The sequence below is a fragment of the Xiphophorus hellerii genome, chromosome 18 (genome assembly GCF_003331165.1).
Source record: "Xiphophorus hellerii strain 12219 chromosome 18, Xiphophorus_hellerii-4.1, whole genome shotgun sequence".
In the NCBI taxonomy this organism is placed as follows: Eukaryota; Metazoa; Chordata; class Actinopteri; order Cyprinodontiformes; family Poeciliidae; genus Xiphophorus; species Xiphophorus hellerii.
In genome coordinates this window covers 8,209,842-8,235,795 of record NC_045689.1, presented here as the reverse complement: position 1 = coordinate 8,235,795, position 25,954 = coordinate 8,209,842, and the positions used below count along the sequence as shown (strand labels likewise).

The 25,954-nt window shown below is 38.4% G+C and overlaps 1 protein-coding gene and 1 long non-coding RNA gene across 2 annotated transcripts in view; one reads left to right on the top strand and one right to left on the bottom strand.

Moving 5' to 3' along the window:
• Positions 1–25,954, top strand: part of LOC116707856 (LHFPL tetraspan subfamily member 6 protein) — a 65,955-nt gene that overhangs the window by 25,497 nt on the left and 14,504 nt on the right. The gene's annotated exons all lie outside the window — the stretch shown is intronic.
• LOC116707858 (uncharacterized) lies at positions 23,156–23,648 on the bottom strand. The gene is made up of 2 exons (XR_004336576.1): positions 23,489–23,648; positions 23,156–23,404 (listed from the first exon to the last, which is right to left on the bottom strand). It is a non-coding gene; the product is annotated as an uncharacterized LOC116707858 (long non-coding RNA).

The window sequence follows — 25,954 nt, the reverse complement described above, 5'->3', positions numbered from 1 at the left end:
TGGTCACTGTGTCTTTTCATTGCTGAAATGTGATCCTTGTCAGTAAAGCTGAAAACAAAACCCCAATGGAGGTACAAAGTAACCAGGCTTCTTAAAAACTTCCTTGTACTTTCCTTCACAGAAGTAAAGTTTACCCTCCTGGGTTTTTACAAACTTCCTTTTAGTTGCAACTGAAAACTTTAAAGATAACAGCGAGTAAAAAAGAAGTATCTCAGGTTTAAGGGCTTGAGGGCTTGTTGTAGCTTAAGTATTGTGTCCAGACAGTCATTTTTCCTACTCCTTATTGATAGGCTCTCAGCAGGATACTGCAGAATTGCGAAGACACCTGTCCTGAGCCACAACAATTTGTAATCACGATCAAAGCTCAGATCTGTCAGCTGGAAACTCGTGAGTGTCCTCTCTCTGAGGGTTTATTGCTTTGAGTCAACTCTTCTCCTCTACTTAGTGAGCCCTGTGGTTAGTCAATGGCAACTGTGGGAACAGTGCAGGGTGGAGACCAACACAAACAGGGCACCAGGCTCAGGCGTGTGACAGCAGCATCTGCAGGACCCATTGATCTGTGAAGAGAGATCTACAGTCTCTCCTCAGCTACCAGCAGAGCACTATTTGACATACTGAGAGCAAGGAGTGAGTGTTTTATGCCTAGATGTTTCATTTTCTCCATCTCACCAACGTCTTAATCTGCATTCTTCACATGCAGCGTTTTGTTGATTCCTTTTCTGCCACCCATCTATTGACCTTCCCTTTCTGACTTTAAAATGCACCAAACGATTGATTCCACACCATGTGCCGTGCAGTTAACGAGACAAACTCACACATTACCTAAACTTATCATCCTTTGACATCCTTCTCTATCTCAACCCCGTGTGATAATTACCCCTTTGCTAGACCTTGATCTTGAGAAGTAACTCCTAACCAAGGGCGGTGTGTCGTGTGCAGAGCAGGGCTGTGATTCATTGGCATGTAAATGGTCGGCTGTATATCTTCAGGGAAAGAGGAATAGGTGGAGGTAGTAAAATGAACATGGTGAAAATGGACTGATGACTGCTAATGCAGACGCTCATTAATGATATTAAACACTAGGGAATAGGACATGATTTTATTATTCACTAATGGATTAGACTATACAAATGACAAGCTTGAGGCTTCCCAGGGCAGGTACTTGATTTGTAATCATATATCAATGTCCAAGCATTTTTCTTGTTCTAAATAAGATTTTTGCTTCACAGACTTTTTATTTTACTAATTTTTACTTGAATTGCCAACCATTATCAGACAAAAAGAAATGTACAAATTTTTGTTAGATCTTTGGACACACAATTTCCTCCTAATTTCTTGGTCGAGTGTATTTGAAAAAAGGGGCTGATCTACACTGGATTTATTTTTATTCCAAACACAACATCATTTGGAAATAGCCTCTTAAAAATAGGCATTTGGGAACAGAAATTTGTCAATACCAACAACCAGAAAAGACTTTACATAGAAATATCACAGTATTTCATCAGTATTACATGTCCTACATCAGCAGTGTGAACATGTAGCACCTTCCACAGTTCCTGCAGAGCATCCCAATGTGCAACTCCAACTTGGGGTTAGCTAGATGAAGAAAACTGCCATTATCGTTTGTCAATATGTTACCTAAATCACACATAGTTTTTACATTTGTTTCTAAAAATATATTTGCCTCAACACATATAGCCACAGACTCCTAAATATGTCACAATATTTTATAATGTTTTCATGCTGAGTAGTTAGCAAAATGCTAATGACATTATGTTTTTAAACACAATTTAGACAGTTTATTTAATTACTTGGAGGCCTCGCTAGAGCAGAGGATGAATTATGCATTCTGCAACATCCTTGACCTGATATAGCTTCAGTATAACCTTCAGTTATATCTTCAGTATAACCAACAGCTTTCAGCAGACATTATTTTTTACATGCAATCTGTGTAATGCAGAATATGTTGAGTGTGAAGCTGTGAATGTCAAGTTATTTGGCTGCAATTTAAATAAATACACATAAATATGGTTTTCAAACTTTTTATGAGTACCACCTAAAAGCTTTTCCTACTACCATCATCCTGACAGACATTTTATAACAATCAATGAACAGGATTTATATTTCATAAAACCTTACACCTACTTAGGTGTAAGGTTGAGGTTACACCTAAGTAGGACTGCCATTTTAACTCCAGATTTGAACTTAAAATTCATTGAAAGAAGCTTGAAATTTATAAAATGTTTATCCTGGTGTATCTTTCTTTAAAAAAGTACTACGCTAACCTCCTTTAATGAACGTGCAGCCACTGTAATTGAAAGTTCAAAGAAGCAAAGAAGCCTTGCTCTTAGTTTGTATTGCTAATGGTACAGCAGTTGCAGAGAATATTAATTAGTAAATCCCACTGGCATTCAAACTTGGACCTAGTTTTTATTTTGGTTGGGTTTTATATCCATCCACAACCCACATTCCAACTTCAGAGATAAATGTTGGTTAATCTCATCTGTTTCACCTCACAAAAGGAGTTCTCAAAGGTCTTTTTTCACTCCAATGGCCTGTAGGGACGTTTATAATGAAGCCAAAGTCAATGTGCTTTAACAAATCTTTTTTTTTTTTTCCTTTGGCTGTTGGGTTTGTATTTATCTAGCAAATAACTCTTTAACTGTGTTAAAAGTACCACCTGTGATGCTTGTGCTACAGTTTAAGAGCCAGGAGATTAATTCAATTCTTTTGTCCTTCATTTTTAAGCACACACTCCAAACTATCCTTTACAAAAACTGGGCTTAAAATGTAAAGGAAAACTAAAAAAAGAAAAATATTCAAAGGAATTGCTTGTTGAAAGCAAAATATAAAGGACCTTTATGTATACATGCAGTGGAAATTCTGTTACTTTGCATAATATAATATCTTCATGTTTTTCATGGATGACAAATTTCAGATCTCTTGTATTTTTTTTACACAAGCCACTACCTCACCAAGGTTTTTTAAATTAATCTTTATTATAACCAAATACAATAGTTGTGAAATGTCGAATCAAAGGGCGAACACCCAGTTTAAGAAACACACTGAAGAACGCTACACTCTCTCCACTATCCAATTGCTTTTTGCTGTGGAATGTCAACTGTGATCCAGACCTAATCTACCAGCCTGATAGTGGGGTACCTACAGGGAACCCAGGGCCCTATAGGCCCATTGCCACTACCTCATTTGTCTTTAAGACAGGCAGAGACCAGCATCATGTCTCTCCTGCTGTGCTTGCATATGCAGAGTTATGAGGGGATGCTGAACCCAAAGCTTTCATCTGGCCACCAGTGACTTGTCTCTTTCCCCAGCACATTCTTGGTGAGCATGGATAAGAAAATCAGTGAAGATGGCCCTTTTCCCCCCCAATGGCCTCCTCAGAGGAAACAAGCAGGCGTGACGGTGCTCACACACTGAGGTGACAATGAGCAAATAGCCTGGGAAGCCTCGCTAACGGGGGCTGTTTGTGCAGCTTCCTGTTATCATGTCTGCCACCAGTTTGTTTTGGAAGCTTGCTCACACATTGCACATTTTCGGTGAAACATTTTAAATATTCTCTTCGTTTTGTACATTTCAGTCATAGCTTGGTAGCTTACAGCAAACAAATCAGTCCTGAATGCATGCAGACTCATACAGATGGTGGAGAATCTGCAAAAGATGCTCCCCATCACTGTGTTTGTTTTTCACTGTGCAAAGATTTTACAACAAATTACCATTTGGAAGACATTGATTAGCTTGTGCAGTGCACTCACTAGACTTCAAAAGGCAATGAATTTAGTCATTAATATTTTGAACATTACTTTTGAATATTGCATTGACAATATCAATTGCAACTAAAGAGTATTTTCCTTCTGGAGATAGGCACCAGCAACCCTCCCGACCCCATTAGGGACAAGGGTGAACAGAAAATGGATGGATGGATGGATGGAGTATTTTCCTTCTCTTTCTTTTCCATCAAATATTAATGAGGCTGAGCATCTCAGTTGCTACACTATCTCGGATATGCATATCAAAGATGGTGTGAGTCCATCCAACTGGTCAAATGCATAAGCTGGAAATGTATTTCACTTTGAATTAGCCTACTAAATACTGTACTGTATCCAGGCTAATATTGCACTGATCAATATGATTTGATACATTGCTCATTTCTCAAATACCAAGTATGGTCCAGTATATAAAGTTTTAAAAAGTCTAAATCTCATACTGGCTCATGTCAAAATGTAGGTTCTATCAAACTGTGACATCCAGACAGAGTCAATTGTGAATTCTTTCTTTTGGCAACTACTCTATAAAAGTTTTTTTTTTTTTTTGCAATAAAATTAATGACATATTCCCAACAAGGAGACAGAGCTCTGCATTTGTACTATCCTGGTAAAAGTCAAATACAGCCCAAGTAAATTTGATTCTCTAACAATGTGGGGAAAGGAAGCCTGTTTGAACTGAATACAGATGCTGACTGATTGTGTTATTAGAAATTAGAGATTGTTCAGTTCCAGCTCTTTTATTTAATCATCAGACAATTATCAAACAAAATGAGGCATTTGTAATAGCAGTTCTTCTCTGAACCTTCCCTTCCTTCATCTGTATCACTTATTTCTGCTCTAGTACACTGAGTAAAGAATACATTAGAGGGTAATGAAATAAGAGCATTTACAGAAAGATTTCAACTAAGTGTCAGTCATGGGTGGAAGATCACGTTACCAGTTGTCCATTGCGATGACTTTCATTCCCATTAAGAGGTATTATGATGCCCTCTAAAATGTAGTTACAGAGGAAATGGGGTCATGTCTAAGTGGTTGAAGTGAACAACACTTTATTTTTATTGGTAAAGTAATAAAAGAACTTGACTGATTTGTGATTTCCAGCTTTTGTAAAGAACTGAATTTTAGCTGATTCCAATTTCTCTAAGAAAATATTAACAATAATCTAGATATTCTTCCCTCAGTAAAACCATCCAGACTGAAAAGTGTTATTGTCTGGGCAACCTAGTAACCATTAGAGTGATGCAGTCAGTAATCTGAATCTGAGTTTCATATTGAGAGTTGACCAGTCCCTAATTACAGTTTTACTTATCTAATTGTTTTTCCCCTTGAAGGTGCAGCTTTTGTATATGTAACTTAAGACACTTAATTAGATGATAATTTCACCTTCCCTGTTGAGCAAATTTAGATGGAAGAAATTGATGCCTTTTCTTGTTACCTTTACAGGTACAAAAACATCACAAATCAGCTGCATATTTCTTTATTCCAAGCAAAACAAATTCAGAGTGGAATTCAAAGGTTAGAAAGGTATTTAATATACTTCCTTCTCACTCCTCGCCTCTGCATCTTTACCTCTGCCGTTTTCCACTCGCTTTCAGGGACTGCTGAAGGTTGATGGGATCTGAGGCTGGGGGAAGGGAAGGAGCTCTGGAGGCCGCTTGTGGAATCTTTACATACCACCAAAGAAAGTGGGAGGGATTTTTTTTTTCACTCCCTCCTCCCCATTTCCTCCCAGCTAGCATCATAAACGGTGCAGCAGCTGGTGTCAGAAAAACAGAGAGAGAAGAGTGAAGCCCTCTTATCTTGCTCACCGTCTTCTTTAAATAAAAGCGAGGAAGCAGTGAAGGATGGGGGGAGGAGGAGGAGATGCTTTACACTGAAGAACGGAAGATGTGGCACCCATCCCCACAGCACATTACCAGATGGAGCGAGTCTAAATCAAGTTTTTCCCCGCTATAAATACAATGCACAACAAGCCGACATGTAAGATAATAAGCAGCAGCATATGCTGTGGTCAACCACCGTGGATAGAAAGGAGCACATTTTTTTATGCTTTGGATTTCTCCTCCTAAGTCATCCATGAAGGCGTGTAGTTTAGCACGGAGCACAACCCAAACATCCCTGGCAGCAGGAGATGCCATCAGTCTGGGAGCTGTATTCTCATGTTTTTTACTGTGCAAAAACAGTTTATTCCCAATGAAAATTAACTCAGGTAATAAAACGCATCATCCCACTTTATGGTCCGATATTACAGCAGGCTCAGGGCCTAATTACGTTTCAAATAAATGTTTAACAAGAGGCAAAAGGAAAGTAGAAAGCAATTTGTGACAGCGAGTTTTACAATTTTAGATGTTTGTGTTGCAGGTTTTTGTTTGCGTCCTCATGAAGACCAATTAAGCCGTCAGGAGGTAGAGACAGTAAAAAGACGTGTTATGGAAGATCCATGTTCCACAGGGAAACTGTGTCAAATTCATCACCGCCCCGTGTTAACACGTTTATCATTGGCACATTACAACTCGTAATCTGTCGCAGATGTCAGGGGTGGTGCTGCCTCTCCATCACACCGTCTTCACACTGTAGGAGTTCATTGGAGGATGTAATCTGGACTGGCTGAATTAATTAGACAGTCCCAATTTTACCATAGATCTTTTTACAGCAAAGATATTTTTTCTTTCGTGATTAAAAGGGGGACTGTTGCTGTCTGGAGATGTCTGCAAATCTTTAATATCTAATGTTTAATTAAAATTAATCTTCACATTCAGATAAGTGTGGAAAAGAAAACATTAATATTTTTTTCTTAAAATGTATGAACTCTCTTTTAAACATGTTCCATCTATAAACTCTACATGCTGTGGTAAGACCTTACTGGTATGAATGAGCTTCCAGTTGACAGTTGTTTATTCAGGAAAAGTTTAATTGTGGAGTCCAAATCATCCTTATGTCTTTACAATAAAAAAGACATATTCCACATTCCTGTCTGGCCAGCAGGGTGGAGTTAATCTATTTGTGGAGTTTCTTCTCAAAGTTGGTTTCACACTTCCTTCCACAAACTTGTTCCATTGTTACATCAGCTGTACCAAAATGGGACAAACTGTATTTCTCAAAATAAATTAAGGGGGAAAAATGGTGTTAACTGGGACAAAGCGTAGATGCAATATTCCCCAGGTAATATGCAAAAGTTTGAGTCCAACTTTTATTATTACGCAATGAGCAAAAAATAGGGTTTCAGTGCACCTTGTAATTTCTGCGTCTTGGAAGAAACAGTCTGCTCCCAGTGCCAAGCCTCAACTTTCACTCAGTGTGCTCAGTGTGGCCTGGCAAGAATTTCAACCACGCTGTGCTGTAGCTGACAGACAGTACTTTCTTTCACTCATGTACTGTAGCTCACTTTCAAGTCTCCCTGCACTTCACTGGATGAAGTCTACATTCACTCTGCTGACATTATGCTTTACATCAGATTTTCAAATTCAAACGGGAGGAAATATACAGCGTGACACTGACAACACTTTCAAGCAGCTACATGAAACAATTTTTTTTACTGTAGATGTAAATATGAGTTATTTCATCGGTACTGCTCCCAATGGTTTATTGATTTTTTTTGGCAGCTGTTGGCTGTCAGTTTTAAATCCATATGCTACAGATAAAAAAATCAGGTGACTTCTGATACTTTGAGACAAACTTGTGAAAAACAAAATATCTTGCAATGAACCTCGCAGAAATTAGAGCAAAGTACCAACTTGCTGTCACTTTTCAGGTCAGAGTGATAATTCCATGGGGAAATTTGTCCCATCATGGTAATATTGTATCAAAGATGTAAGGTTGGTAAATGTTTTTATAGGAGGTTTGATTAAAAGTGCAAATTTTTCTAAGCCTTTTTCATACTGAGGGCAAAGCACAACCTGCACCACCCAGCTCTACTTCAGGGTGAGGCAGCTGCAATGTGTTGTGTGATTGGTAGGAAATTTTTGGCCATGTTTTATGCAGAAATGTGCTTTGACAGTACTGTTAGTATTTTACTTCAACTAGTCTGCTTCGACTATCTCATTTTGTATCTGCAGATGACTATACTTTTTGAGGAGTGTTTATCAGACACAGTTAGGAATTATGTACATTTGTATGATTCTTCAGGATGTATCTGTAATGATTGTCAAAAGGCTCAGAACTCTTGGATGGAAATTGTAAAGTCATGCACAGAGGAGGCTGTCTGCAGAAAGGTGTGGCGCTTTGACCGTTTATCTATATGTTTAGAGCGTGATGTATACTGAAGTGGGATAGATGTCCCCCGGTCATCTATCCAACTTCAGTGGAAAGGTGTGTGCAAATATGAACGCCCTGCAACCACTTGACCCCATGCTGACTGTTTGGCTTTGGGTGAAGTACGGAAACACCCTCAGTAAGGGGTGTTCATTATTTGGAAAAAGATTCGAATTTTGAGTCTCCTACTAGCCACTTAATGTCAGAGCTGAGCCGAAAATAGACCAACACTATCCAATCTCTTGGTACATTTTTAACATAAATGCTTTGTCACAGGTAAGGAAACATGTTAGCAACCAGCAACAATACTGCTTCTGACTTCGGATACATTCAGATTTTTAAAGAAATGTTTGTGTGATTTGTAGAATTCCTTTATGATGTGGATCATGTGTCCCTGTAATAGCCTCTTCCACCGAAAACACATTTCTGTGACATTTACAACAGCAGGAGTAGCCACAGTTCAGGCTTTTGGTATGATGAAATTGATACATAAAGGCTTCCCTGTGTGACCTGGTTTGATTGTGATTGTAGATGTTTTGCAAATCACCAAGAGTGCTCATTTAGACGTGGAACTGAGATCATTAGGAAAGAGCGTTGTCTAAAGAAAGGTTAAGTAGTCTGTGATGAGGTGTATAGTTAGATGCAAAGAAATTATTATGTGCAATACACCAGGTTTTTAGAAGTTGAATAGGGTCACCAGCTGTTGTTCAGTGTTTCTACATAGAATTGTATCATTTTTATTAGTAGCTCACACATGAAATGGTTTTACTTGTATTTTGGATTGATATCGTATTACCTGGAAATGACAATAGATTCCCTGAAGAAAACAACTAAGACATAGAGCTTGCCTTTCAGAGCACTGCCTGCCTCGTTGGCCTTGCCATATGGTGTTGCTGGAGGAACCCATGCCCAGGGAGGAGGCACCCGTATGGTAGCAGGAAATAAACATGCGCAGCAGTATATCAAAACAAAACAGTAGGGACAGGGCAGTCTCCTTTTTGTAGATACGTAACCCAACAAATGCAATATAATTTCTTGCAGTGTAATGGAGAAAAATTAAAGTGTAAATGAGATGGGAAAAGGTCAAACCTGCCCTTCAAGTTAAGTTAATAGGTTCCCAAAAGTAGATTTCTTTGCTCTTTCAGAACCTGTGTCTTTTATGCATCTTTGCTTCCTTTTTTGTTCAGCTATCTGATCAAGTCTCTTTCCTCTAAGGCACTTCTCAGTGAATTCAGTGTTTGTCTTTGACACTGCAGGCTCAAGCTACTGTCATTTACCATTTTAAATCCATATCTTTTGCCGACTCTTTTAAAGACTTACTTTGGAGCATTGTTGAGAAGACTGTAGAGGCATCTAAGAGCCAGCCTCAAGAGTCCATTGGTAGCAGGCAGTGGGTGGTCGAGTAGGTGTGGGTGGGTGGCTGCTCCTGTGTTATGAGTGACCTTTTCATAACGACTCAAAGGATTTCAGTGCCATCTGTGCCCTCCGGGTACCTCTAATCCCATTGCTGCAACTCTCAGCAGTAATGGCTACCTTTAAACCTTAGCAATATGCCCCTCGTCTTAGTCACAGTTGTAGGAACACACAGCTTTCTTTGTTGCAGTCTTTGCTCAAATACATGTCATAAATCAACCGTGATAGACTTTGTATAATAGTTACATCTCACCTTCTGCTTTTTTTGTGGTTTGACTTTATATTTTTTCAAAGATTTTTAAAGGATCTGTTCCTTAAAAAATTAAAACAGTATCCCAAGCTAATAAATGCTTCATGGAACAATGTTCAGTCTAAAAATGGAACTGCAAACTTACCAAAACATGGCTGTCTACCTAACTGAAAGACTGGCAAAGAGAGCAGAGACCAGAGAAGCAGTGAAGAGATTCATGGAAGATCTGGAAGAGCTGCAGAGATCCACAATTCAGGTTGCAAGAAGAATGGCATTGCTGTAGCTAAATGTGCAAAACAGGAATAGACATAGCACAAAAGACATGAATCTTCAGCAAAAGGAGTAATTCAACAAAGTACTCATGTGGTTGATTGATAATTGTGATTATTTACTGTACTTTGAAGCGTGTTCTACCTTGAGGTTTGTGGGTTCAAATGTTTCTTCTTAGTACTTTTTGCAGGATACAGTAAAACTAAAAGTAAAGATCATAAGACCAATTTAAATAGCACTTTAAATCTAGTTTTTCTCACCTGAACTTGAGTGGCTGCAGCTGTCTTTTTTTCTGTTTGCCATCGTTCTTAATGGATCAGCTTGAGTCAGTCTCAGAATACTTTCTTACCCAGCAAAGGATCTTCTTTATTCCTTCTATTCCCTCTCGACCCCATAGGTTTACCTTTGAAGTGCAGCCTTCTTCCTAAATGAAAGTGCTCTGCCTAGGTAGGGCTCTGTAGAGCTGTTCAGTTGATGCATCTGCCCTTCCTCGGCTTTGAAGGCAAAAGCAGGAAAGGGACCTTTGGAGACAAAATGCTCTGCTGCTCGCTGAGAGGAAACCTTTTTTAGATTTGGCTCCATGACAAAAACTGTGCTAAGATACAGAAAGGAATTTCAAGCATGCACTGAACAAAGAGGGCCACATTTATGAATTGATTCTCACACATAAGCTCGCTCCTTCACACACTTTGGCTCTACTGATGAAGTCAGCATTACTTTGATGCCTGTGATCACTATTTGGCATCCTCTGTGTGCGGTAACTTAATTTTCACTCTTGTCATAACAAATTCAGACACCACAAAGTTTGTCAAAACACTTTAACAATTTATTTTGCTTGACACTTGCTTCAGCAGCTTACTTTCCTGTCAGGGATGCTTCTGCTGCTGGGGGTTCTCACTTCTTTTTTTCCTCCCCTGTTCAGCTAATTTTCCCTTTAAGGAAATTGTCCAGCTCCCATTTCCTGGCTGTGTTTTTTTCTCTTCTCGGTGAGTGAGAGACAGAGGATCAAAGAACTTCTTCCCTGTAGTGATAACAAAAAAGATATGACACAGAATTCTCTTTCCCTCTTGTTATATTTTATAGTAATTACCTTAATGGAAAAGGTATTGAGATTTCCGTAGGTTTTCAACCATTTATTGCAGCCATAAACCTAAGAATATAAACTTGATGTGGAAGACAAAAAGGCGTATAAAAGCAATACCGAGAAGTGTTTGAGCTTCTCTTTGATAATTCTCCTATAATTTGAATTTATTCCCAAAGATAGGGAGGTAATGAAAAAGAGATGCAGTATATCAAAGTGATAACAGCAGGGGAAAGGAGGGACACACACAAGACTGACAGTCCAGCAGCGAGGGGAGAGCCAAGCAAAACTTTACTGGATTCTTGCAGCGTGGCTGCATGCCTGTGATTTATTATTGCAAAGCTCTCATGTGGGACAGGTTTTTTGGTGTTTTTTTATTAATCTGGCTTGAAATGTGTGAGTGCCTCCCTGAGGAATGATTCATCACCAAGTTGCTGGGATGCATCCAAAGCTCCCAGCAACCCTCTCTCTTCTCGCCCTCCCAAATGTATAAAACGCTTGAGCGGCTGAAATAGTTCACCTGGCGTTCTCCTCCTTTTGTGCGTCCTCCCACTGTTCATCTCAACATTGATTTTAATTGTTAGGGAAATGTGAGTGATGGATTCTCTACAGGAAGAAATAATCTCATTTGTGCATCAAAAAAAAGAAAGAAAGAAAAGCGATAACTCCTGGGTGATGAATTTTGAGTGATTGCCCTTAGAAGTTGACCATGTTCAGAATCATGCTCGCCACTGGCAGCACAACATGGATGAATGTGTTTCTAACACAGAACCCCGCCTTTATCCCCCAAACTGCTGTGTGTCTAATCATCAGATCAGTAGCAGAGTAAGGACAGGGTGACCTTCAGGTTTGGGGGAAGGGGTGTTTTCTCCCCCCTCTTTATAGAGACTTATGCTGGGGGGCTGAACTCCACCTCCTCTCCATCAAAAACTCCCATGTTCCCAGACATCAGCGATTGTGTCTAAATGAATTCACAGAATACTAATCAGGCAGCCTAAGTCCAGGGGGTGGGGCCTTGCTTGACACAGACAGGGTTCTGTATAAATATGCAGAGAAATGTATATTTTCCCCATTAGATTTTCAATATCAAGATAAAAACATGCATTGTACAAGAAAAAAAATATTTTCACAATTCTTGATGATACCACCATAAACTCACGTTAATGTTTTATTTAAATTCTATGTGACAGATCAACACATTGTAGTACATAGAACTGAAGGTAAAATAATGAAATTGTTTTCAAATTATTTCACAATATAAAACTGTGACATGCAAATGTATTCAACCTCCCTGACTCAATAAGATCACAGCCACCTTGAAAAGCAAAGCTGCAGGTCCTTTGGGATAATTTGGAAATTTTCTTTTCCCCATTCTTTTTGGTACAATTGCTCAGTGTAGGTCAGATTGACTTGGTAGGGCCTGTGAGCAACAGTTTTCAAATCTACCAACAGATTCCTAATCAGTCTAGGCTTTGACTCTGGCTGCATGTTTAGTTTTGTTGTGCTGGAAGGCGAATCTTTACTACATTGCAAGTCTTTTGCAGCTTCTATGAGGTTTTCTTCCATGATTGCCCTGTATTTAACTTGATCCCTCTTCCCATCAACTCTGATGGGATGTGAAATTTCTAGTTAAATACTGAAGTAATGCATCCCAGCGTGATCCCACCTCCATCAACTTTCACACTGTGGACTGGTTTTTTAGAGAGTTACAGCTCTGCTACACATGATGTTTTATAAGTAGGTCAAAAAGTTCAAGTTAGTTCTCATGTAACCAGTGCATCCCTCTCTCATATTTGCTGTGTCCCTACATGGCCTGTGACAAATGACACTTTGAAGATTTCTTTGGTTGCGTTCATGCCAACAGACTGTCCTATCTGAGCAGTGGATCTCTGCAGCTCCTCGTTGTCCTTCTGGCTGCTTCTCTGATTAATGCTCTCCTTATCAGTGCAGGCATTGAGCCCGGTCTTTGTGTATGTGTAGTTTCTCCTGTTACAAATGATGTACTGAACTGAGTGAGATGTTCAAAGCTCTGGATTTTGTTTTATAACCTGAGCTTTCTTTGAACTTCTCCACAAGTTGAAAGGAACTTGAAGCTTTATCTTTGAGCTATCTACTGTTTCTTTGTTCTTTCCTCTGTCTTCTTGATACTGTTTATTACCCGTGCCGTCTAAGAAACTGACTAACAAACCTCTAGATCAGTGTTTCCCAACCCTGGTCTTGAAGGCACACTGCCCTGCATGTTTTAGGTATTTCCTTGCTTCAGTCCAGCTGATTTCAATTGATGACTAATTAACAGGCGTTGGTTGAACTGCAATCAGTTGAATCGGGCACATTAAAGCAGGGAAACCTCTAAAACACGTAGGACAGTGTGCCTGGAGGACCAGGGTTGGGAAACACTGCTCTAGATAGACAGACAGATAGATGTCACAAATTTTATTTAGTCATGTCAAAGCAATCATAAATTCATAAGACATGTTTTTGATTTATATTTATAAAACAAAAGAAAAACCATATATATTTTTTCTTATCTGCGCATATTTAATCCCAATAAAATACACAGACATTATAGCCATGTTTGTGGCTATAATGTGAAAAATTGTGACACTGTGTGGTGAAAAACAGACTGTTGCCATTCGCTTCTCTACGCTTGGTTTATTCCCTGCTGTCCTACTTCACATGTTTGTTTCATTATGACCTTGTGACAGCTCTGTTTTTGATTTAGCTTTCGTCTCAGGGATACCCTGCAATTGTTGTGTTCTCTCTGACTTCAAATCTCTTCAATTGAGCTTGGATGTATTTTGCTGCCGAGACCCTGTTAATATAAGTCTCTCAGCATCACTGACCAGAGTTCTATATCCTGTAGCATTAATCAACACTCACCAGACTTCTAATCTTTTATCCAAGTCCTGTTAGCCCCATGGACAAACACTTTATGGCTCAATCAATCACACAGACCAGCCCTGAAATCTCTAGCGGTACATTCTCGACAGTCCTTGGCAGGCTATTTAGTGGCTGTGAGACTGCCATAACTGAGGTGTAGTAATCAACATTCACGGCGGATGAAACAAAAATAATAATCATGTCTGAAAGTCTGCAGTTGGGATATGCAGGGTGGGGTGATCTTGGGCGGTTCAGTCATGGAGCAATCAGCACTCAAATTGATTCAATCAGGAGGAGATTTTATGAATGACTTCATTCAACAGTGAACAACAATCTTTGTGGACATTACAGACAGCTCTTCTGCCTCATCTGCCAGAGTTCTATAATAACGAAAAAGTTAATTTCAGTGTGAAATTGCACAGTTTATCCCAGTAAAGCTGATCTCAAACACATCATCAGTGTAGCAAACCCATATTTTATCTCTCACTTTAAGCTATAGGGAGAGACGCACATGTTCATGAATACTGATGGAAGTTTATAATGAGACTTTATAAAGCTCTGTTGCCTCTGTAATGTAAGTCGAACTTGGGGCGTAACTTGTATAATTGAGGAAGATCGCAGATAATTTTAATCTTAATGTGAGACATGGTTGTAATTTACTCCTTCGCTGCCAAACGTCTCATTAAAGGGGATACAGGAATAATGTTTAAAAAATGCTGACCCCTAAAGATGTACCCTTGGCTATAATGTGTGATTTTCAAGCTATTTTGAAGCTAATTTCTGATTTCTTTCTTAACAGAAACCATTTCCACTGATTTAGAGTGACTAAAAGTGGTAGTTTTTCAGCAAAACACTTTCTAGCATATAACTGCCATAGAGTAATGCTTTTTAGCACAGCATCTCGAGGAAGTTGCAAATAAAACCACTTAAATAGTAGACAAGAGAATAAGCCTGTCAGGAAATTGCTAAAAATTAGCATGTCGTCACTAATCTTTCTGTTTAGGGAGTTGGTTTCCGTAGAAACAAACTGGAGATTGTCAATCACACCAGGTCACAAATTACATACATGATGACTATATCAAAAAAGTTCTGTCAAATCCTATCTGCACCTCTGAAATAGTCTGTTCTGTTTTAATAAGATTGGAAGTTGCCTGGTTATTGGATGTTAACTGGATAAAATTCAGCAGAATCACAAATTTAATTTATTTTCAAGGCTTTTATTGTTCACCAAATAAGCCTGATCAAGTGATCCTCAGATAGGTTCTGTAAGATTGCCAGTTTTAAATTTGTTTTCAAAGTTATATATCTTCTACAAAATGTGTTTCCAGCTGGGTTGCACATTGATGCAGTTGGTAGCACTATTGCCCTGGAGCAAGAGGCTCTTTCTGCCTGAAGTTTGTATTACCATTCTGCTTTAAGGCTCAATAAAGTGTTTTAAGTAATGTTCTAATATTTAGACCTTTTTAAATAACAGAAACAAACACAAGTGTGTAATGAATTTATTTATTTTTTTAAGTAAATGAAATATTCTATGAAAGACTGAACAAAATAACAGATAAAACAAAATCTGAATAACTTTCCTGACTTTCACTGCCATGTTGATTAAGCTTAGCAGTAGAAAGTTGGACTGCTCTCAAATCTTAAATGTTTTCATTTTTTCTTTTTTACTTTAGAACATTTCTTAGAAATAGAATCTCAAAGGGGCTTTGAAAAATATCGATTCTCTTCATTCTTCTGGCTGTGCTCTAAACTCTGGATCATGTGATAAGGTGCCTCGTAAGGCATGAAAGCCTTCTGCATGATTGAATCCATGTGTTTGTGTGGGAGGAAAGGTGTTTTGGCCTCTATTGTGCAAAGCGAAATGAAAAAACGGAAAACTTGTCCAGAACTCATTCCCATTAAAAGTTTCAGATTCATTAAAAAACATCACACTGAAGAACACTTCATTTGTTTATTGAGCTTTACATCATAACTAGTCACATTTTCCTATTGCAGACAGGGGAGCATTAAGAAGAAAAACAGTGGATTCATTTCGCATAGTCGCGGGTGTGTTTTCTGCATTTTCTGTAATGGCTCACTGAAACTGCTCCATCAGTACACCACCTGCAAGTACTCAACTTGAGTGTTCGCATCGAGCTAGCCTGATTTCCATAAATGTTATAGTTTCAGTTTGCATAAACACTCATATGGAGAAACATTTTAAAGCAAGAATAAAGACATCATGTTTGGCTGGGAGAAAACAACACTTCATTGAGAAAAAAGCCCTGCAGGGTCTATACACGTCATCAGGCTGTATCACAAGACATTTTTGATCCCCAAAGCAAAGCAAACAAGTAATAATGAAATGTCTTGATTTATTCTTTTGTCGATTTTATTATTGTATATAAGATTTCTTAAAAGTTCAGTCAAGAAGATGTAGAGCCATGTAGAAGGATTTCTACAGCTTTCCTTAGCTTTTAGTTTTGTTTGTCATATTCAGGTTTTAACATCAAAGATTACCTACATAAATAAACTTTAAAAATTCAGTTTTCAAACAATTATTTCATTTATTAAGTAACAAACTGTTATTAAAATGAATTTGATCCTATATGAAAATGTAATTGCCCCCCTATTAAATTTTTAATTTATGGTGATTAACTCCATCTGGTTCAGTAGAACTTGTCTGACAACATGAAGTATGCAAAGATAGGATAAGATTATAAAGTGACACATTTAAGAACACTGAAGAACGGATGAAAAGCAAAGTAAATTAATTCTATTTGGTCTTTGAAGGGCTAAAAAGTCCTTCCTAAGGTTTTGGGTCTGCAGTGAAACACAGTGAGTCATAATGCTCAGACAGAGAAAATATTGAACTGTGGTGCACCATCCAGGACTAACAGACCTACCAAAATTACTCCAAGATGGCATATCGTTGATTCACCTGGAAGTCACAAAAGAACCCAGAAAACCTTCAAAAACACTGCAGGCCTCAGTCGCCTTGTTTAAAGTGAGCATTTGACCGACAGAAAATAATCTTGGTAAAAATGGAAAGCAAGGATGTGTTCCAATGCCTAAACCACTGGAGAATAAAGAGCCTTCTCACTTTTGAATTGGAGTGTCCTAGCCCAAGTTTAGACTTAAATAAGAATGAAATATTGCTAAAATGCATAATACACTTTATTTCTGGAAATTAAATTAAATGGACTGTACTATGCATTTTCCAGACACATAGTGGTAACCACAATGAAAATGCTGCAAATATTAATAACAACCTAGAAAAAAATTGACTTCACTTCATAGCTGTATTTGACACCTAGAAATTGGCCTGTGTCTCTTTAAGAACCTACCTTTTCAGCACACTCCCTCTTCAGCATGTCATCACAACATCACTTCTCCTTATGACAAGCTCAGTTTACCAAATGTTTGCTTATTCCTACTGCTGCTAGTCTGTTGGAGCTGTGTGGGGGGAGTTGTAGGGTGAGGAGGGATGCTCTGTGAGGCAGAAGCTCTGCTGGAGACTGCAGCTCCAAGGCAAAGTTTTGGGTAAAATGTACTGATCTTTGTATAAGTGTGCATTAAAGCACCCCCAAATGCTTCATACAGGAGATTCAAGAATTTCTCAAATTTGTATAAATGAGTCCAAGCAATAGTCTGGGTATGCTTTTGATGAGGGAATGACATTGTAACATGATAAAAACCTTAAAGTTTATTTTGCATAATGCCTTACCTTTGCAACAATTCAGCAAAGATCATTGCAATTCCTCCACAGACATGGAAAATACTTTTTACCAAGTATTTAAAAGACTCGATGACAGCTTTTGCTGCCTGCTAAGGGTGGCTAAACCAATGTTTGGGTTTAGGGGGCAATTGTTGTTTCACAAGGGAGGATTTATATAACCTGAAGCATTTAAGTGTGACTGAAAACATCTAAACAGAAAAATCTGTAAAAGGGCAAACACTTTGTCAAAGCACTGTAAGCCATCGCCAGCAGGTTATAGTTTCTTCAGTAACATTTTCTTCCTTCAGTTTACCTCCCCGCATGGCTACATAAACAGAATAATAATCGCAAAGCATATGAAGTAGAACTGGTAGCCTTTCTTGACATCTGTTTATTTTCAATCTGTGGAGTCACTGAAGCAGAAATAACTTTTATCCTTGAGCGGACAGGATAACCAGATATTATATATGATTATAGGATCGCTATTCCAATTCAATACCATACAAAATGCCCTGCACACCCTGATCTCCGTCTCCCTCTCCTGTTGCCCTATTGTTCTGCTCTCAGATGATTTGACATGTATATATTATGCTCTTATTTCTGCCATTCTCTTTTATTCTTAGGGACTCTCAAATGTCACGATAAGAGCGTGTAATGAAAGAGGAGCTACTTGAGCTTCTGCATAACCTCTTTCTGTCAATGCAAAAGAGATAACTCAAAAAAGGTTATTTCTCCTGTACAGATCAAAAAGGGTGTGACAAAAAAAAGAAAAAGAAAACAACGTCACAAACTGAGGAACATCTTTGGATCAGAAAAGCAGACATAGCTGTCAAAAGAAAGTGAATAAAATTGTTTTGTTAGAACTTATCTAACATTAAACATAATGTTAAATAGGTTTTAATGCTTTAGCTCTACTGGGTACAATTCAAAAATTGTATAAACAAAGAAACTTTTTTATATTTTGCCTCATTCTAGCCACAATTTTGAATGCATTTATTTTGGATTATAAGATCATACAGTGTTGTGTATTATTATGAATTAGAAGGAAAAGCACGTTTTAAAAAAATATATATATTCTGTAAAGAAAAATCTGAAAAATAACATTAATTTGTGCTTACACTCCCTCAGTTCCTTGTAAACCCACATACCATTGCAGTTACATCCACAACTGGTTGAGTCCATCTCTAGTTTACTGCAGGCTCTAGCATTTTTTGATTAAATTTTTTTGCTCTTTTTTTAAAGAAAATTATCAATTTGCGAAAGTTTCTGTTGATCTATAACATAAAATCCCCCCAAAATACATTAAAGTTTATTGTAATGTGACAAAATGTGGAAAAGTCAGAGCAGTTTAAGTCGTTTTTCTAAGCAGTTTATTTAAAGTCATGGAAATGCTTTCAGCATTATTCAGAGACTTTAGAGTTGGCTCATGACCTGTTGAGATCTCTACTGTTCCAGAATGGTTTTCATATCACACCCAGACATTAAAATCCAGGCTGTCTGAGTGACCTGATAGTTTAGTGAATGTTCGATTTTTGGGAGGAGGGTAAGGTTGCTTAAGCACAATTTAGCTCGATTCCCCCTGGGGTTATTAAGCCTGGTTGGTGTGTGTGTCCCAGAAGCAGGCATGAAATCAGCAGGGTGGGACTTTAAACACAGGCTGTGAAGTACTTAGTCCACTTGCCAGTGGGAGTCAATTTTTGCTCGATCCCTGAAGCGTTGCATTGTCTTCTGAAAGGAGGCTCTTTGTGTTTGTGGTATGAAGCTGCTCACATGATGAGCCCCAGTACTGTCAGAAAGGCATTTTGAAGTCTGGCGGTAATGCGTGGTGGATACTAAAACATTCATTGCATATTTGGATGTGATTACCATGAATATTACACTGTTGACTTCAGCATCTTTTGATATGCCTCTCCCCAGAAGGCCTGGCATTAGCATGCTTACAGATCATTATAAAGAGTAATTAAGAGTGGAATGCTTTGCTTTAGGTATATTTACCCAACTGCCATGCTTCTCGATCAGGCTGTGTCAGTGGGAGGAGGTTGCAGCTCAACATATCAGACATGACCCAGTTAGAACAGCTACACTTCCAGGACCCTATAATGTGGATCCTACCCTGAGGAGGATTTTCATACCCTTTGGCTTTGTTGTTTGCATCTCAACTTCTCTTCACTCCACTCTCTTCCCTCATGGAGAGAATCCTTGTCACATTTTTGAATTTCATTTCAGTCTGGTATACATGTCAGTGTCAGTTTTTGTAGCGTTTGCTTGCAGTCATCACGGGCACAAATGTTGTGTTAAGTGTGGGGCTTTAAAGATGTAGTTAAATTGGCATCTTTTAGGGAAGGATCATACAACTTTGTCAAAAAAAATGGGTGCATAAGTCTGAATCTAATGGTCCAAAAAGCTTGAATATGTAAATACACACCCACTAAAATCTGGTTTAAGATTTCATATCATGTTTTACAAACCACACTCTTTTTCTAGCCATCAACAAGCTTCTTGCATAACCCTAGCTGGATGCTTGTACATCCTTCAGAAATAAATTTTCAATTGAATGGATCTCTTAGGCATTATTTACCTATTATTAACAAAGCTGAGATTGGAAGCCAAATCTTTTATCAATTTCTAAAATCATTTTGATACTTGTTTAGTTTGATTGTCCTTGTGGAACACCTAACTGTGTCCAAATTTCAACAATCTTCCTGTTAAACTGAGGTCCAGTTAAGAAATTTGGAGTTAGTCCTACTTCATTATTCTGCTAGCCTTGACTAATGCACCAGTAACACTGACAGCCATGACACTTTTCCCCTGAAGGCATTTGGCTTGTCCATGTAGGCAGCTGCAAAATAAGTTTACCGTGAAGATGTCAGTAGAAGTAGAGCTTCCCACTCAATGACTGTTGATACTAAACAGGCTTTACTGTGCAGAGTGTTTTAGCGTTTTCAGATTAATGACAGTCACATGGTGGACAACTGGACTAGGATCTCAAACACAACTAAAAACCTTAAACCTTAAAAAATCATCAAAATTGAAATGATCAATTTCATTTTATTTATCATGTAATTAATTGATTAACTGCTTTTTGCAATAGGCATAAATAATTATGTTAGCGTCCGTTGTAGTGTTAATTTGGTTCCTCCTATATATTAATGTATGTTGGGCATAAGTGGTGTCTGAACTATAAAATTATGCTGCTATAAACATTCTCAGAGGGGGTCCTTGAGTCATTGCAGGCTTCAACTATGCAGGCAGTTGTGGTCCTCAACCTCCATGTATATGTGAGTCCACTTTAAATTAAAACTTGAGCAGCAATTTGTTTTTGAAATTCATTATTTACCGGGATAAATGAAACAGGAATATAAAATGCACAGAGTGTAGTTGCAGTCAGTTGCAAAAACAGACTTTAAATCAAACATTCTCACTATTTTAATGCCTCCGATTCTCCTTTATACATCGTTAAAGACGTATGTGTTGCATTTTAGTAGAAGTAATGAGAGGATCTTTTCTTAGATGCTGCTGAACCTTTCTCAGGTTTTGATTTGATGTCTCCTAAGGAGGAAAAAGAATGTTCAATTTGCAATATGAGATCAGATGAGACCAGGTGTTCTTGGAAAGGGTGAAAAAAACAGGAAAAAAAATCTATGCCCTTAAGTAAAAAAACCTTCTGTTTCCTACCTTGTTAGAAAATGTTCTCCATTAAATGACTTCCTTCACACTCAGAGCAATCCGTTTTCAATTTGTGTGAGATCCCTTCAGTGCTTTGTGCTCCTTAGCTGTAGACCTTTAATTCTGTTTTGACCACTGCTTAATGAGGCAGGAGTTAATTTTGCTCTTGTAATTGGTGTGTTTATTAATTGCTGGTTTTAGGCAAGAGCTGTGACAAATGAATAGTGTGATTAGATAAGACCAGCTTTTACCCAAATGCCTGTAGCAATAGCACTGAACTGAGATCAATGAAACAAACAGCTCGCTCCGCCCTGGGGCCACCACTGGTGACTGATGGGTGAACAAGAAAAAAGGAACAAAAGTGTTACAGTTGAAAGGCATGAGGTGAACACATACTGGGCATAATTTTGGAATTCATTTGATTCTTTTGGTCTGAAAAATATCCACATGAGACAGAATAAAAACAGCTTATTTCAAAAAACTTCACTTGTTTAACATTCAAGTACTTTTGATTGTAAGAGGCTCCTCTTTAAAAGCAACTGTTATAAACAGCACACTCATACTTTAATGCTTTGCATGAGGTTTTGGGTGCAAGGATAACAGTTAACAGCAAGATAAATGACAGCTATAATCATAATTTCATTTCGTCATTTGACAGGTTAGCTGTTCACCTTAAAAAAATGCTGCGCTGTTCAGATTTTCATTTGTACATCAAAGCAAACAAGCAGTGATGTCACAGCCATGCAAGCGTGTTGGCACTTAGGGAAGATTGCAGAAAACCTGCAAGTGTCTTAGCATAAGGTGTAATTTGTTATTTGGAAAAGTCTTAGTTAAATTTGTTTTATTTTTAAATAACTAACCTGAAAAACAATGTCGGACACAAAAAACGTTCCTTTTCAACCATAAGGTGAAAATGAAAAAAAAAGAATTTTTTACAGCCACATTAGGCATCATTTGCACTCAACATTCGTGTAAAATGTATTTTGTGCCAAGTGTCAACTTTTTTGACCCTTGGCAAATACACACAGCTGTGTATTTATCACACACTGTGTTAAGTACACAGTATATGCTGTCGGATTAATTGTTATTGCATAGGTAGATAATATTAGACTGACTACATTGGCTTATTCTGTACACTTTTGTGTTTTCTTTAGATTTTTGTGAAAGAAGTAACATCACTATATATTGAGCTGAAATCTTCATGACAAATTTAAATAATTTAGTTGCATATTTTAGCATTAATGCTTCACAAATCTTGAACAGTGTTTTAAAGAATCGGTTATCAGAATATACAGTTTATTCCAAGCTGCACCACTTCGTATTCTCGGTTGTTTTTTTGTGTTTTACTTTAAGTTTATATTTTAAAATAATAATAATTAAAAATGCAATTAAAGTACAACATGAATCAAAAATAGCACAAAACCTAAACCCAAAGTGTCAAACAAAACCAAACTCCTCCCAAGTATGATGGTAGTAGGATTGTAAAAAGTAAAAATGCTCTTCCTAAGTGTTTATGTTCCCAGCAGTTTTAGCTGAAGTTCATGAAATTCAGTTATTTTTTGTAATATTGTAGCTGAAAAAGAGGATTTCATATTAATATGCCCAAATATTTCACTGTCTGACTCATCAGTTTGACCTTTTTGGTGGCAGTGGGGTGATTTGCTTCCTAGAGACAATTGCAGCCGTCCTCGTGATCTGTCGGAGGCTGTTTGTGTCAAAGCTCTGAGGTTGGTGCCTTGGTCAGATATTGTTTCCTCTATTTTCATTTGAGTTTAAAAATCAACTTAAGAACAAAGAAAAGTGGATGTCCTTTGAGGTAATTTTCTTTTTCAGTGATGTGCAGCAGCTGTGAAGTAAAGTATTATTGTCATGTTGGATTTTAATTTCCTTGCCCACATGCAGGTGCGCACAGAAGAACAGATTTTTACGGTTACGAGGGTTTGTTTTAATGAGGTAGAATTGAGACTGGGGGACGTCAGGAGGGAACGAGAGTCCAGGTAGGTTCGGGGGTCCCGGGCCGCAGCGGATCAGAACTGTTTGGAGGTGCCAACCAACGAGACGCGCCTGACCGGTGGAGTTCCAGGCTTGGCTCCAGGAAGCGGGATCAAGATCTGAGAGGTAACGAAGAGAAAAAGGACAAAATGACTGGACAATACTTAACATGGATTTTGCGAGAACTTAAGGCTGAGTCTGACCAACAAGTGGTAACCATCGAGCGATGACTGGTGGTTCCACCGCTTCTTAAGAAGCCAGCCGCTGGTTACCGGAATCCAATGCAGGTGCGTCAGGCTGTCAAACTCCTCCGCGTAGCTCGTCTCTGGAAAGATCCCTCACTCCAACCTGAATCCTGACAATTATAGATTTATAAATCAATAAGTATTGATACAACATCAATGCCTAGACTATTGGCTAAATGACACTTAGTCCTTGTCATTGGTAGCATAATGCAGCTAAATGATTTGCTGTGCACATTACTTATCACACATTCTTGTCATACTTTAAATAAATCCTTCCCTTTTTTGCTCCCACCCACTCAAACCACCATCTCTTTCTCCTTTATTCAAACAAAACTCCAGATACCCATCTCGCTCAAAGAGAAAAAAAGACAAGCTCTTCAGCTTTCCCTGGAAGCAGTGGCCACATGGCTTAAAGCCCTTCTGAAAGCGACTGTGTTGATGCAAGTCGGGCAACAGAGAGAATTGAAACATGATAAGAAATGTAGGTGTGCATGCTGAACATGTTGATGTGTGCCTTGGGTTTCAAGTGAGGGAGCGGACAGGCCTCAACATGCCGAGAGGGTTCCTTAGGCTGTGCTTACACTGACATATTTTCAGTTGTTGCATTCAACTACAGCTCAAACTCTACAACCACAATGCAGGGTTCAATAATTTATAACCCACAAATCATGTTCTCACACTGCACAACCCAATGTTCAGGACTCAAAGGCGGTTTGTACAGTACAAGTGTTTGCGACACGTCGTAGCTTTAAATCTGACAAGAAGAGAATGTTCCATATTCCGTTGAGATCATAATCTCAAATATTCAAATTTCTGCCTGTCTTTTTTACTCGCATGTCCACTTTCAAGCAGGCAACATCTAGGCATAATTATAACATATTACATTGCTTGTGGCACTTAATCATAGTAGGCAAGGTTACTCGTATACTTCCTTGTAAAGCATTGCAGTGAGTGACTTGTGAGAATTTCAGATAATTTTGGCTTGTGGCACTGCTTCTAAAGTTCAACACCAGAATTTCAAAGGGGTTTGATTTACGTTCCACTATACGAATGCTAATGAAGAGCTAGTTGTGAGGTGTTAATCACTTCTTGTTACCCCAAGTGCTACACAATGCACCGCAATTAGGCTAAGACTCAGCTCGATTGCAAAGGTTGTCGGACGACTGGATCGGATGGAAATGGACTAAACATTTTTAGTCCATTTTAATCCATTTTTAAAGCAGGCAAGTCAAATAACTTCTGAAAGCTTTATGTGAGTGACATAGGAAAAGTTTTCAATGCAGTATTTAATTTAAAATGTCTCCTGTCTTCTGTTTTCAAGAGACAGGATAATGTTAGTCTGACATTGATATACTAACAATATCTACTCAAACTGATCTGAATGTGCAGTTTTTCAGTGACTTTTAAATCACTAGCTGTCATAAAGAAAAAAGTGAAATAAAGTCTGAGCAAATGATATATTAGAGTGAAAGTTATTTTGGTTTTTTCAGGTCTGTAATTTTGCCGTTTGAAGTTGCTCTCAGATTTCCTTACTTAATCCCGCATACCCTAAAGGGAATGTCTTACAATAATCCGGGTTACTCAAGCCCTTCCCCAACCCCAATTCCCTGGCCACCAAAAGTCTCCCCAGCTTTAACAGACTGCCTTTTCTCCCCCTTGCCCTCTTTGGCCTCTTGAATGATAACCTTGAATGGCATTGTCTCAGTATGAAGGAGGGTAAAGAAATTCCTGGGGTCTCAACGAAGAGAGCAGGAGGGCCGGACAAAAGGCATCGCAACTCTGCAAATCAGAGAATGTGAGGGGATACGAAAAGGGGTTAGTTTTTCATTCAGGTAAAAAGCTTTGACAGAAAAAAAGAGCGCAGCCCTGGAAGAATAAGACTGTTCTCTGTGTGCTTTTTAAAGCATTCAAACCTCCCTTTCAAAACTCAACTCGACTATGATGATGAAATCTGAGGCAAGAATAAAGATTGCTATATTAGAGCAGAACTCATGAACTGAATGTTGGATATGTGCAGCTGATTGTATCAGGTTAAGTCTATTCAACCTAACTCTCTTTCTTCCACAGTCCATACATGAGTCTTTCATAGGAGCCATTAGGCCTGTGATAGTGAGCCTGATAATGACTAAGCATAGATCAATTGAAACTCAATCTGTGAATAAGCTGGCCTGCCCTTTTATATTCTGCATGGTACACTCATTCTGACCCTTTCCTCTTCATCCTCACCTCCTCCACTGAACTCCATCAAGTATCAGCTGGCTGCCATAGCAACTGAGCCAAAAAAAAAAAATTGATTATTGGCAAAACACATAGTGCAAAGTAAACAGTTCTCCAAGATATGTGTTGATGGACCCGTTTTTAAACTCCCAGAAAGCTGAAGGCAAATGAAACTTTTAACTGATGTTGTTATTGATGCTTTTTAAA